We start from the raw sequence: 14658 nt of genomic DNA on the forward strand, positions 1-14658 counted from the left end.
ATATTTAAATAATACCAAGGCTTTCCATTTTGGTACATTATGATTTCTTGGACACATCCATTTTTCAGTTTTCAGAAATGCTGTTCCTCAATGTAATGGTATTACTTTATTACTGTTATTTGTCCTTATGTCTACATTTTACTCATTCACATTATTTGTGTTCTCAACTTTTCTCTTTAACCAATCTTAGTAGAAATTTGTCTTTTTTAATTATTTTCTTTTTCTCTGAAGAAAGACATTCTGGATTTCTTCTTTTTATAATAGCTAATTACTTTAGTTTTTATTCATTGTCACCTCCTTTCTTCCATTAGGTTTATCCTCTTGATTTTTTTTAATATAACCTCCTATTATAAGATAGCATGTCAAAAGCTTTTTGACTTGTTATATTTTTATTAAATTTTTATTTTTAATATTAATTATAGTTTATTCATTTTGTATCCCAGCTGTAATCCCCTCCTTCATTCCCTCCCCTTCCTACCCTCCCTCCCTCATCTCCTCCCAAGCCCCTCTAAAAGTCTACTGATAAGAGAGGTCCTCCTCCCCTTCCTCCTGACCCTATCCTATCAGGTCTCACCAGGACTAGCTGTACTGTCTTCTTCTGTGGCCTGGTAAGGCTGCTCCCCCTTCAGGGGGAGGTTATCAAAAAGCCAGCCAGCCACTGAGTTCATGTCAGAGATAGTCTCTGTTCCTCTTAGTAGGGAATCCACTTGGATACTGGGCTACATGACTTGTTACTTTTTATTAGGGTTACTTAGTATTGTATTTTCTCTCCAGAGTACTGTTTTTGTAACAGTGAAGAAGTTTTGCTCTATGGTGTTTTCATTACGTTGTTTCTGGGTATTTTTAAATTTCCATTGAATGTTTTGATTATAGGACTAAGTAAATGAGATACTTGCTATGCAACCTGAACATAGTTGAGAACCTTTTGTTATACTGAGTCTGATCAAAATTGGCAGAATTATGAGTTACCAGTAAATTTGTCAAACCAATTCATTCAGTATATGTTGAAACAAAACTCAGAAAAATCTCTAAATAGGGCTGTAGAACTGGCTCAGTGATTAAGAGTACATACTGCTTGGGCAGAGGACCTGAGCTTGGTTCGCAGAATTTATGTTCATTGTTTCATAACCACCTATGACTCCAGTTCTAAAAGATACAACACCCTCTTTTGTCCTCTGTAGGCATGTACTCTTTCTCTCTCTCACACACACACATACACATACTAAATAAATAAAACTGCAAAAAAAATCACCAAATATTTGGCCTCTTCATCATTGATACAAACTCTGAGATATTCTAGAATGATATTTTTTTCTGGTTAATAAAGACATGTCAGCATATCCCAGGATAGTGATCTCTAGAAACCACAGGGAAATGGTAGACCCTTGTTTTCAGAGGTTTTATCTTAAAGCTATTAACATTTATGAAATTCCTGTTCATAATGCATTGTGAACATAATATTATCAATAACATACATAGGCTATTTATGATGTCCTATGAGATAACAAAAGATCACTGGGTTACAAATTTAAAAGTAACTCATAATCAATATGTTCTTTGAATAAGATGGTGAAATGTAGAGAGAAGAGGATTCATGTTAGGATAATGAAACTGCTTCGGATCTTTTATGCCTAATTGTACATAGAAGGAAAAAAGCACTGGCCAGAATGCTAACTATATACCAGGTGCTAGATACTATGTTGGGCTTGAAGAAGCCTGGAGAAACTCATTAAATGATTACATCTAGAAGAGCAGCTGTAAATTAGATATCATACTGATTGAGAAGATGATAATTCACTGTCAGTTTCTATGACCTGAATCTTGAATGAAAGCAAAATATGGTATTTAGAGTGGACATGAAAGGAATAAAAATCTTCCCACATCTTTGATGGTGTCATTATTCTATGCTTCTCATGGAATTACTGCATTATTTTTGGGTTGCTGTTTTGGTACCCAGAAAAATTCCACAGGCTTTTACTGCTCTTCTGTAAACAATAGTCCTTTTTATAGGTGAGGAAGCCAGTGAGAAGTATGTTACATTAATAAAGCAATTACTGCAACATATATACTTTGGAATTTAAATTATTGTAAGATTGGTTCATAGTCCGCTTAACCAAAAGAGATGTGACTATGATTCTATCCTGTCATCTCACCATTCCAGTTTGTCATCGTATTTCTTAAGAAGTGGCATTTGCTTATAGACCACAGGGCTTTGTGGATCCCTAGGGATTAGTGTATCTCACAGACAACATTTATAATTCCTAAACATGTTAGATGTTTTTATTTTGCCAGCATACAGTTATAATGAGAAGTAGCTCAATATTACTGTTGTTAAAACTAGGGAGGAAGATGAACAGTATGTGTTTGTGGTAATATTAGAATATGCATCCGTAATGGGTCCTTGATCTGTGATCCAACTTAGTTCTAGGAAATTGCTCAAGAGATATGACATTACTGGAATTTTAATATATTTTAGTCTAAGGGACTCACAAATAATTCCCTACTACTTAGTTCGTTTGCATTTCACTTTATTCTAACATCTTATTATTTAGAATAATAATGTTAACAATTTTATGAGATAAAGAGAAAGGAGAGGGAAAGAACATGGGGTTGGACAGGTACAGAGGTGAGAAGCATCAAAGAGGAATTGAAGGAGAAGAAATCATGATAAATATATATTGTATGAAAAAATTAATCAAAATTAAAAAGCTAACATTCTAGTACTGCTGATTACAGTAGGAGGGCTAACTTTGTCTTTGAAGGTTTATTATTGCTTAATGCCTGATGTTTTAAAAATATCTTTATTCTTTTTGTATTAAGAGATACTATTTCTTGGATATTGAGCTACCATGGGCTACATTTGAGCAGAGGTTCTAGGTTATATCCATACGTGGTCCTTGGTTGGAGAAACTGTCTTATATAAGAACTCTGTGCCCCAATATATTTGGTCCTTGTGGAGGTCCTATCCTTTCCAGGTCATACTAACTCCCCCTTCTTTCATATGATTCCCTGCACTATGCCGAAGGTTTGGTTTTGAGTCTCAGTATGTGCTTTGATACAGAGGCCCTCTGTAGTAAGGGGAACAGGGACTATTTCTGATAAGAGCTCAATGGCGGACTCTTTGATCTCCCCATCCCCTAAGGGAGAAGCAGTCCTGCTAGGCCACAGAGGAGGACTTTGCAACCAGTCCTGAAGATCCCTGATAAAACAGGGTCAGATGAAAGGAGAGGAGGTCCTCCTCAATCAGTGGACTTGGAAAGGGGCAGGGAGGAGATGAGAGAGGGAGGGTGGAATTGGGAGGGAATGAGGGAGCGGGATACAGCTGGGATACAGAATTAATAAAATGTAACTAATAATAAAAATAAAAAAATACAAGTTTACATTCCCACCAGCAGTGGAGGAGGGTTCCCCTTTCTCCACAACCTCTCCAGCATGTGATGTCTCTTGAGTTTTTGATCTTAGCCATTCTGATGGGTGTAAGGTGAAATCTTAGGGTCGTTTTGATTTGCATTTCCCTGATGGCTAATGAGGTTGAGCATTTTTTGAGTGTTTCTCTGCCATTCGATATTCCTCTGCAGAGAATTCTCTGTTTAGCTCTGTTCCCCATTTTTTAAGTGGATTACTTGATTTTTTGCTGTTTAACTTCTTTAGTTCTTTATATATACTGGATATTAGCCCTCTGTCAGATATAGGGTTGGTGAAGATCTTTTTCCAATCTGTAGGCTGTCGTTTTGTTCTTAGGACAGTATCCTTTGCTTTACAGAAACTTTTCAGTTTCATGAGGTCCCATTTATTGATTGTTGATCTTAGAGCCTGTGCTGTTGGTGTTCTGTTCAGGAAGTTGGAAATCAATCTGGTGCTTTCTCAGACAACTAGGAATAGTGCTTCCTCAAGATCCAGCTATACCCTAGGCATATATCCACAAGACTGTCAAGTACACAATAAGGAAATTTGCTCAGCCATGTTTGTAGCAGCCTTATTTGTAATAGCCAGAAGCTTGAAACAGCCCAGATGCCCGTCAGTGGAGGAATGGATACACAAATTGTGGTATATCTACACAATGGAATATTACTCAGCAATAAAAAACAAGGAAATCATGAAATTTGCAGGTAAATGGTGGGATCTGGAAAAGATCATCTTGAGTGAGCTATCCCAGAAGCAGAAAGATGCACACGGCATATACTCACTGATATAGACATATAATATAGGATGAACCTACTAAAATCTGTACACCTAAAGAAACTAATCAAGAGGGAGGACTCTTGCTAAAATGCTCAATTCCTATCCAGAAAGGCAAAGAGGCTGGACATCAGAAGAAGGAGAAAAGAGGGAACAAGTCAAGAGCCTGCCACAGAGGACCTCTGAAAAGCTCTGCCCTGCACCTGCAGACTATCAATATAGATAGTGAGACTTATGGGCAACCTTTGGGCAGAGTGTAGGGAATCTTAGGAAAGAAGTGGCAAACAGTAATATCTGGAGAGGACAGGAACTCCATAAGGAGAACAACATAACCAAAAAATATGAGCACAGGGGTCTTTCCTGAGACTCATATTCCAACCAAGGACTATGCATGGAGATAACCCTGCACAGATGTAGCCCATGGCAGTTCAGTATCCAAGTGGGTTCTATTGTAATAGGAACAGGGACTGTTTCTGACATGAACTGATTGGCCTGCTCTTTAATTACCTCCCCCTGAGGGGAAAACAGCATTACCAGGCCACAGAATAAGACAAGGCAGCCACTCCTGATGAGACCTAATTGAATAGGATCAGAAAGAAGGAAAAGAAATCCTCCCCTATCAGTGGAATTGGGGAGGGGCATGCATGCAGAGGGTGAAGGAAGGGAGAGATTGGGACAGGAGGAGGGAGGGAACCACGGTGGGGATGCAAAGTGAGTAAAGTGTAATTAATAAAGAAAAATAAAAAAAGAACAATTCTTGATTTCATATGGAAAAACGAACAACAACAACAACAACAAAAAAAAAACCAAAAAACAGAATAGGTAAAATAACCCTTTACAAAATAAAAAATACAAAAATATAAAAAGGATACTATTTCTATGGTGCTTCTCCCACTTTTATCTTAAAATTATAAAAGTAAGCCATTATATGTGATGTTTTACTGTAAAATCTTTTGCATGTGAAATATAACACACATTTCAAAAATATCACAACACACATATACATATATATGTATATATGTACAGCCTGGTGACCTATTACAAACTTTTGTAGCATAATAATGTAGATATAATATTCCCTGTCATAATGAGCAAATCCTGACTAACAAATGCCTGAGACCTGAGAGCATGGCAAAACCTTCCTTGGGAGAGGATCAAGGGGATGGCCAATGCCTTTCTCAGTTCTGAGTGCAGAAGTTGACAATGTGAGCATAAAATGTCTACTGCAACTTTCTCCACCCAGATATTTAAGGCCTGAAGACTATATCCCTACAGAGACTACTCCTACTGAGATTAACTAAACTTCTCTCCCCTTTTAGCTGTATATAATAACCCTGCCTTCTTGTTTATCTATATGTGATAACATTTCCTCTCTTTAACTGTATATAATAAACATGCTGAGTTTCTAGATTACTGTGGCTTCTCCATTGTGGATCCCAGACCACTTGATACCACCTTTTCTCTCCATATATCTGTCCTTTGTTCATTCCCTTTACCCTCACACTGTGGTATAAGTATTATTCTACTCTTTATAATTTGAATCTCTATACATTTATTTTTAATTTTAACATTTACTTGTACATCTGTTATACAAATAAAACAACATATTTTTGAATGCTGCTTACATGAAAATATATATCATTAGTAATGGATTAATAAATACTAGATGTGGTGTTTATTATTTTGTCTAGTTTACTCATTGTTATAATTGTAAACATTACATAAAGCTCTATTTTCATTGTTATGTAGCTTTTATTATATGAATGTTTAGATTTTTTTGTCTTCTATAAGACTTATGTTGGAACTTTATCCCCAGTTCAACAGTACTAAGCAGTAGGAACTTAATGGGGTGTGTTAATTTATTGAAGAAAGTGCTTAGTGAAAGGATTAATGCCATATATAAAAAGCTTGTGGAAGAGGGTTTGCTTTTTGTCATTCCTGTGTCATATGAGGAACAATTAGTCCACATTTTCCCATGTGAAACCTAACATACAGTTTGAAACTGCTTTCCATCATATAATGCATAGTAGAGGACTTCACTCTACAGAGAGGCAGAGGAGATAATTTACAACATCACAGGCTTCAGAACTATGAGATGCAATTTCTGTCCTTTGTAAATTATTCAGTTTTGGGTGTGATAATGTAAGAAAATGGGCTAATGCAGGTGTTTCCTTTCTAAAGGCCTTAAATTCTCTATAATTGCACATAACGAATCATATGTGAATCTGTGGATTTGGTTGTTGCACAAACATTTAGAACATAGTGTTAATATTGCAAAATGTGTCAATGTGTATGTTTTTCTGTTTGGTATATATTCAGAAATGGAATTATTCTTCTTTCTATTATCCTACACTTTTTCTACATGCTTCTTTTTATGTATTGTCAGAGCTATATTAAATTCCCTAATTCCGTTTTCTATTACATATATTCACAAGCCCTAATTTTATTATCAGTTATTACTTTATTTATACTTAAGATCTCTTTTTTATTATATTAACTATGTTCTGCCTATTCTCTGCTTAAATATTTTTTCTCTTCTTTGAATCTAGCAAAATAGTTGTCTTTAAATCTATGTCTGAGCCACAGAGGAGGACAATGCAGCCAGTCCTGATAAGACCTGATAAGCTAGGGTCAGATGGAAAGGAAAGAGGACATCCTGTATCAGTGGACTTGGAGAGGGGCATGGGAGTAGGTGAGGGAGGGAATGTGGGAAGGGGAGGGACTAAAAGAAGGGACTATAGCTGTAATACAAAGTGAATAAACTATAATTAATATAAAAATAAAAATTTAATTAAAAAATCTGTCTGAAAATAATTTAATATTTGAAACTCAGTGATTCTATCTCTAGACTCTCTTACTGCTTGTCTTTCCTATTCAATTGCTTGGTTTGGCTGATATTTTATTTGTACCAACATCTCTGTTAAAACATTAGTTTTAGAAATAACTTGACACTTAGATAACATTACTCTTTTTTTCTGGAGTGTTTTATGCTGTTTCTACCAGATATCTGAGAAAACCAGCAGTCTGGGATCATGTATGTTAGTATTAAGAGTGAAAGTCTGACTTTTACTAAAATGACTCAGAACTGAGATTCAATCTGCATGAAAGCTGTTTTAATTTTACTTCACTCCAAGTCTGAAGTCACTACTGTGTAAGGATTAAATTTTATATATAAGGATTTTGCCAGAACTTATGTCACCACTGAAGTGGTTCATCATCAACAACTGCCTGGGATAGTGCACCGAATCCAGAAATTATTTTAGGTGGATTCATTTCTATAAAGTCTACTGATATTGTGCTTTTCCGGTTTTTAGTCTTTTTACAACTCACTTCTGCCGGTATTTCTCAAGCTTATGGGGATACAAATTAAAAGAAACGAAGAGGATTTGGTGAGAAGCTGGCTCAGCAGTTAAGAACACTTGCTGACTTTGCAGAGGATCCAGATTTGGTCCCTAGAATCCAAATTGTAGTTGACCACCATCTGTAATTCCATTCTAAGGGGATCTGATTGCCCATCTCTCTTCCTCAGGTACCAGCTCTGCATGTGGTGCATATAAATACATAATGGCAAAAAAACTTATAAAATAAAAAGAATAATTAAAAATAAAATCTTTAAAGGAAAAAGTAACTCTGGAATACATTTACATGTCCTGTCTCCTCCCCTGTGTCTGACTTTAAGGGGTGGTAGCATTATGCAATAATTCAGCAATGGTGGGATAAGTTTAATCCAATTATAGGAAGTGGTTTGGGCCTATAAACTTCCAGTACTTCGGACATCCATTTCTTATGAACTTTTCTATTTTTAAAAATTTCTACGTGTCCAAAGTTTGGCTATGAGTCTTAGCATTTGCTTTGATACCCTTCTGGGTAGAGTCTTTCAAAGACCCTCTGTGGTAGAATCCTGTCCTGTTTCCTGTTTTCTCCCTCTTCCAATGTCCGTCCCATTTGCCTTTCTGAGTGAGGATTGATCATATTACCCAGGGTCCTCCTCCTTGTTTGGCTTCTTCTGGTGTACAGATTTTGGTATGTTGATCCTATGTTATATGTCTAATATCCACTTATAAGTGAGTATATACCATGTGTGTCTTTCTGCTTCTGGGATACCTCACTCAGGATAATGTTTTCTAGATCGCACGATTTGCCTGCAAATTTCATGATTTCCTTGTTTTTAATAGATGAGTAGTATTCTATTGTGTACATGTGCCACAATTTCTCTATCCATTCCTCAGCTGAGGAACATTTGGCTTGTTTCCAGATTCTGGCTATTATGAGTAAAGATGCTACAAACATGGTTGAGCAGGGAATGATGAAAGACCTGGAGGGGACAGGATCTCCACAAGAAGAGAAACAGAACCAAAAAACTGGGCACAGTGGTCTTTTCTGACATTGATACTCCAAACAAAGACCATTCATGAAGATAACCTAGAACCCCTGCACAGATGTAGCCATGGCAACTAAGTCTCCAAGTGGGTACCCTAGTAAGTGGAATAGGGACTGTCTCTGACATGAACTCAGTGGCTGGCTCCTTGACCACCTCCCCCTAAGGGGGAGCAGCCTTACCAGGCCACATTGGAAGACAATGTAGCTACTCCTGATGAGACTTGATATGCTAGGGTCAGAGGAAAGGGGAGGAGGACCTCACCTATCAGAGGACTTGGGGAGCGGCATGGGAGGAGATGAGGGAGGGAGGATGGGATTGTGAGGGGATGAGGGAGGGAGGATGGGATAGGGAGGGCATGAGGGAGGAGGCTATAGCTAGGACACAAAGGGAACAAAATGTAATCAATAAAAAATAAATTAATTAAAAAATAAAGAAATTCTGAAATTAAAGTGTATTTGTTTTTATTGTCAGGAAAATGTAAGCTCTGTGCAAAGTGGAGACTTACGTCTTGTTCACTATAATTGTTCAGTAAATATTTTTGAATGGTTGGTTAGTACCAATGAACACATCAGACAACTTCATCACTCCGGTTGTTTTTAATTAAAAACACTTTACTACAGGAAATCATGACCACACCAAAATCATTGCTTAGATTTTAGGGAATTCCTCTAGACTACATAAATTGGTTAGAGATTAGTATTTCAATAAGGTTTTCAAATCAGCACTGCCATTCTTGTTCATTATGGGTTAATGATAACTCTGCTTCATTCAAAAAGGTAATGAGTAACCCAGAGAGGAGTACATAACCAGCACTTTAAAGTTGTCTTGAAGAGCATGTCTATAATCCAAAGATAAATAATTTTCTGTTATTATTACAATGGTTTTCCCAATAGTCTCGGAAGACATGTTCCTGATTGCATTCTGTGATGTTACTACAATAAGACCTACAGTTTCCAGAGGTGGTTTTGTTGTTTCACAATGGTCAAAATGGCAATATGACATTACTACTGTAATTTTTTTCCCAGTTCACATCCAGAATTTTCAAGTCTTTGTATCCTTGCATTTATAATACACCAGAAGATATGGATGGTGTCAATTCATTGCATATGCTACCAAAGGGACAACGTGTTCTTATTGAAATATCTCTTGTGAGAAATGGGGAACTTATTATGCAGCACTAGTATAAAGAATACCTCCTTTCCATTAAATTGCTTTAACAAGTCAGAAAAAATCGTTCATGCAGCGATGTCTTTCTTATTCTCACCATTGCAGAATAAGAACTACAACTAGCTGATAGCAATTGCGCTTTTCCCACCCATATCTGAGAGTGATTATTTGGTAGTTGGTGCATATTGAGAAGCAAGATCAGTAGAAGTACTTGTCTTTGTAGAAAGATTTTTACCATTAGCATTGTTTGTAGATGATGGGACATGGTGATAGTAAACAATAAAAACTTTAGTAATTTTTACTGTTAATTTTTTTCAATAAAAAATCCATTCATTTGCATATGTTAATTGCACAGTTATGTAGTATTTCCATGAATATATTTTACTTTAATAATATTTACCTTCTCTATTAACCTTTTTTTAAAAAATATTTTTTTAAGATTATATTACAATTATATCATTTCCTTCTCCCTTATCCTCCCTTCAAATCCTTCCATATATGCCTCTTTGTTCTTTTTCAAATTCATGGCCTTTTTAATTGTTGTAGCATACATATATCCCTTGGGCTGGGGATATGTCCCAGTGGGTAGAATGCTCGCCATGTAAGTACGAAGACCTGCATTCAGAACCCACACTATTGCCTAGGAGGCCTGTAGACCTGCCTAAAATTCCGTCTTTGGAATGTATGGATAAATTGTAGAGAATGCGCATAGTAAATGCTAGCTATATTAGACAGCTCTGGGTTTGACTGAGAGAGTCTGACTTCTTGAATAATACAGAAGAATAATGGATGATGACTTAGGTCATCATTTTCAGAACCCCACATTCAACCACATATGTGGGCCAACATATAGGCAAACATGAATATTCACATACATGTACAACAACCACACACCCACACACATGAAAAAAATATGCTTTTTACCTGTACTCAGGATAATTTTTCTGATATCTTAACCATGATAGTATTACTAAAGTTATAAATTCATTGAATAAGCTATTTTCATTTTTATTATTTTGAGGCAGTATCTTACTATGTCACTCTGGCTGGCCTAGAACTTGCAGTGTAGAAAAGATTGGCATTGACTTGTGGCATTCTTTCTACCTCTGTCTCCCCAGTGGTAGGATTATAGGTGTACAGTTATGTGCATGGCTGGAATAAGATATTTTCACGTTTCTCCTCAGGTAAACTGTAGAACTCAGAATTTAAAATAAAGTGCAGAGATAAAAAACAAAAATAAAAACAAAAAAACTGATGTACATGGATATAGAAAAGGATTCTCAACTATGCTTGTACATTAAACAGAACTAATAAGCTTGTTCCCAGCTCTCTAGGCCATATAACCACTCTTTCCAATTCAGTTAGTGTGGAAGCAGTCATAAATGTGGGCATGATTTAGAAAGTTCTCTTAATAGTTCTAATGTGTTAGGAAACACTGCCATATGTGGCTTTTGTACTTGTGCATAACCTCTGTGATACGTTTTAAGCTTCAAGTGTGGTGATAGATAGGATAAAGGAAACATTGTGTTGTGCTTTAAATGACCAAAACTTCTCAGCTTTTGACCTATGATACTGGACAGAGCAACAAGCGAGACCTTACAGCATAGGACCAACAAGGGCATCCAATTGGATAGTGTTGAGAAAACAGCTTTCAGTGGGAGAAAAGTAACTATGATAGCAATTTTGGAAGGATTTGAAAAGATATGAATTGTGACAACAATGGTCCAGGCGCCAGAGTTAACTAAGCCAATGATATTCCTAGGAGCTTGGCACATGTGGAACTCTTTCAAAAGCTGAGTGATGGGTTCAGACTTCCTAATTAGTCAATGGCCTTGACTATTGGATGTCCTTTGGTAGAAGAAATTTCAACAGTAAAGGAAAATCTTAAAACCTAGGCAGACTCCAACTCTCACAAGACCAGATTAAATTAATCTGGAATGGGATCTAAAGCATTGGTACCTTACATCTTTCTTTTGTTTCATCTTTACCAACTTGATACTCAAGGTTACAATATACAAATAAGGTTGAGAGTGAGTAGCCTAAATGTCCCTATAAGGATTATTAAATAGCTTTCCTGATTGATTCTTTCTAAGAATATGCTCCATTCCTCCTAGGGATTCTATGAGTATCAGAATATTCAGTCTATCCACCAAGCACAAAAGGAACTAAGGCACAACATCGCTAGTTGCTTTGCTCAAGGCCAAACAGTTCAGTTAATATTGGAACTGCTAGTGTTCCAGTTCAAGTCTTTTGGATTTCTAGCTTCATATAATTTGTTTTGCAGATGGCCACTCCTCTTAACTCATTATTGGAAATGCATTCACTAAATTAGTTTTTTAATTGTTCTGGGGGAGGGCAAGGGGGCAGGAAAGGAGAACATCAAGGACATTAAAGACCAATATAAACCTGATTGGTTGATTAGCTTCAGGGGAGCACTTATGCATCACAGGCTCCAAAGGACAGACATCTCTAGGGGAACAGTCAGAGTTAGAAATGTCACTAAAGGAATCTCTTTGACAGTTGATTTACCACTTTGCTAATAAGGTTTTGCTGTTTATCTGAGGAAAAACGAAGGGGACTCCCAGGCCCTCAAGTGAGAGCCAATGAGACTGAAATTATTATAAGTATTTTAGGTGGTGGATATGCTAATTAGTGAGGCTCAGTAATTTTCTCTCTCTCTCTCTCTCTCTCTCTCTCTCTCTCTCTCTCTCTCTTTCTCTCCACACACACATACACACACACACACACACACTTATTGATTCTATGTGTATGGGTATTTTGCCTGCATGCTTGCTGTGTACCACAAGTGTTCAGTACCCATGGAAGTCAGAAGAGGGAATATGATCCCCTGAAACTGGAATTAAATGAAATGCCATATGGGTGCTGGAAAGTTAACCAGAGTCTTCTGGAAGAGCATTTAATGCTCTTAATGACTGAGCCATCTTTCCAGCCATTTTCTACAACAAACAAACAAACAAACAAATAAAAACAAAACAAACACACCACAAAACCTATAAACACAGTTATTCTGTCTGCTGTGTCCAATGTGATATACCTTGTTATCTGCACATCTTAGATGTGTGTTTGATCTTACCAAAGCAGAAGGCTTGTGACAGGGATAAAACTTTAGAGGTCATAAATATTAAGATTACAGATGTAAACAAAAGCCAAATGATCCCTAAAGGAATTGAAATTTGTAAAAGACCTCTAGTTTTCTTCCACATAAGAAGTTTCTTACTTTCAGCTGTGTTTCCTCCTGCCCAGTATTAATATATATTTCATAATATGTTCCACCTGGTAAAAGGTTCTATAACAGGTGCTTTGTGTGGCTCTGGAATTCCTGGGATTTCCTTGAGGAATATGACAAGAGCATTTGTTAACATTCAGTTGTGATACCAGTGTACATAATTTTGAAAAGCAGTTTGTCGAAGTGAGTCAGTCAACTTGAGCAGTGAGAGTGCTGTGGGCTGATCAGGGGCTGCAGGGGAGTGGGCATACAGATTGAAAAATGCAGACCACCAAAGCACTACTCATTTCTCCAGTTCTGATCCACTCTTGTACCAGGGGTCTAATCAGGTCTGTGTCTGCCTCCTTGCTGAGTAGACCATAGGCCCATCTAAACAGCCTTCCTGCAGCAGCTCCCCTCTCCAGGTGGCCAGATTGGAATTCCCAGGACGTTGACACAGTAGCCAATTGATTGGTGCTGGGGCTGCCACAGTTGGTGTGGCTGGATCAGGGGCTGGCATCAGAACAGAGTTTGGTAGCTTGACTGTTGGCTATGCCAGGAACCCATCTCTCACGCAGCACATTTTCCCCTATGCCATTCTGGGCTTCACCCTGTCTGGGGCCTTTGGGCTCTTCTGTTTGACTGTCGCCTTCCTCATCCTCTTTTTCATGTGAGTTTCCATGGGGTCAACCAATCGTCCCTGCTGCTTTGCATCCATGCCAGTCCTGGTGTTGGAGTGTGTTAAGCTTTAGCATTAAGCAACAACGTTTCTCAAAAAGAAAAAAAGAAAGAGAAAGAAAGAAAGAAAAGAAGAAGAGAAAAGAAAGAATAGAAAAGAAAAGAAAAAAAAAAGAAAAGAAAAGAAAAGAAAAGTTTGTCACTGCAGCACCTTCATAGTTTCCAAATAAAAGCCCAAGATCCAAGGGTGGAACAAAGGAAAGGTCAAATTTGAAAGGTTAGAGCTAGAAAAAAGTTTAGAAGTATAGGTGGCTGGAGGGAAACAGAAGAGCCTAAGTAAGCTGACTCCCTGGGTGGTGCTGAGTAGTCAAGGGACAGCCCAAGTTCATGGAGGTGGAATATCAAAAGAAAATAACAGTACAATCCAACTGGCTATTTTGGCAATGCTTTCCTCACCTGTGCATCCCCTGTAATGTGTCATTTGGTACTATAGAAAAGGGCAAAGAAAAAAGTAACCCTTCGCTCTGTTTCTGTACCAGCCTAGAAGAGTAGAGAGAGAGAGAGAAAAAAATGCGTTAAAGGGTTGAATGCACAGCTCCCATCAGACAACTGCTCCAGCAGATTCACTGATTCTTATGCTTGCTATTTTTTTTTAACACCTAGCTAGATATGAAGTGAGAATGCTGCTTTCACCAAGGTCCTTAGGACGATATAAGTAAATGCATGACAGAACTGGAGCAAATAGAGAGGGAGATGTGAAGGTTATCTAATAGTGAGTTAAATTTTATAGAGTCACAAAATCATTAAAATGTAAAAATATACATAACAGATTTGGATGTTTAAATTTGGATGTTTAAATTCTTCTAACAACTGCCACTTTCCCTTATTTTAAATAAACTTATTTTAAAATTTGCAAAAAAAAAAAAAAAAAAAAAAAAAAAAACTAAAACAAAACGAACAAAAAAACATCAGGCACAGAAATTCACCACATCCACTATCCATATATATCAATGAGCTTCTATACCAT

At 37.1% G+C, this 14658-nt stretch overlaps 1 pseudogene; it reads left to right on the top strand.

Moving 5' to 3' along the window:
* The first annotated feature begins 13235 nt into the window (after positions 1-13235).
* Positions 13236-13627, top strand: LOC110544023 (ATP synthase F(0) complex subunit C1, mitochondrial-like; annotated as a pseudogene).
* Positions 13628-14658: the final 1031 nt, after the last annotated feature.

Source organism: Meriones unguiculatus, chromosome X, assembly GCF_030254825.1.
Source record: "Meriones unguiculatus strain TT.TT164.6M chromosome X, Bangor_MerUng_6.1, whole genome shotgun sequence".
NCBI classification, from domain to species: Eukaryota; Metazoa; Chordata; class Mammalia; order Rodentia; family Muridae; genus Meriones; species Meriones unguiculatus.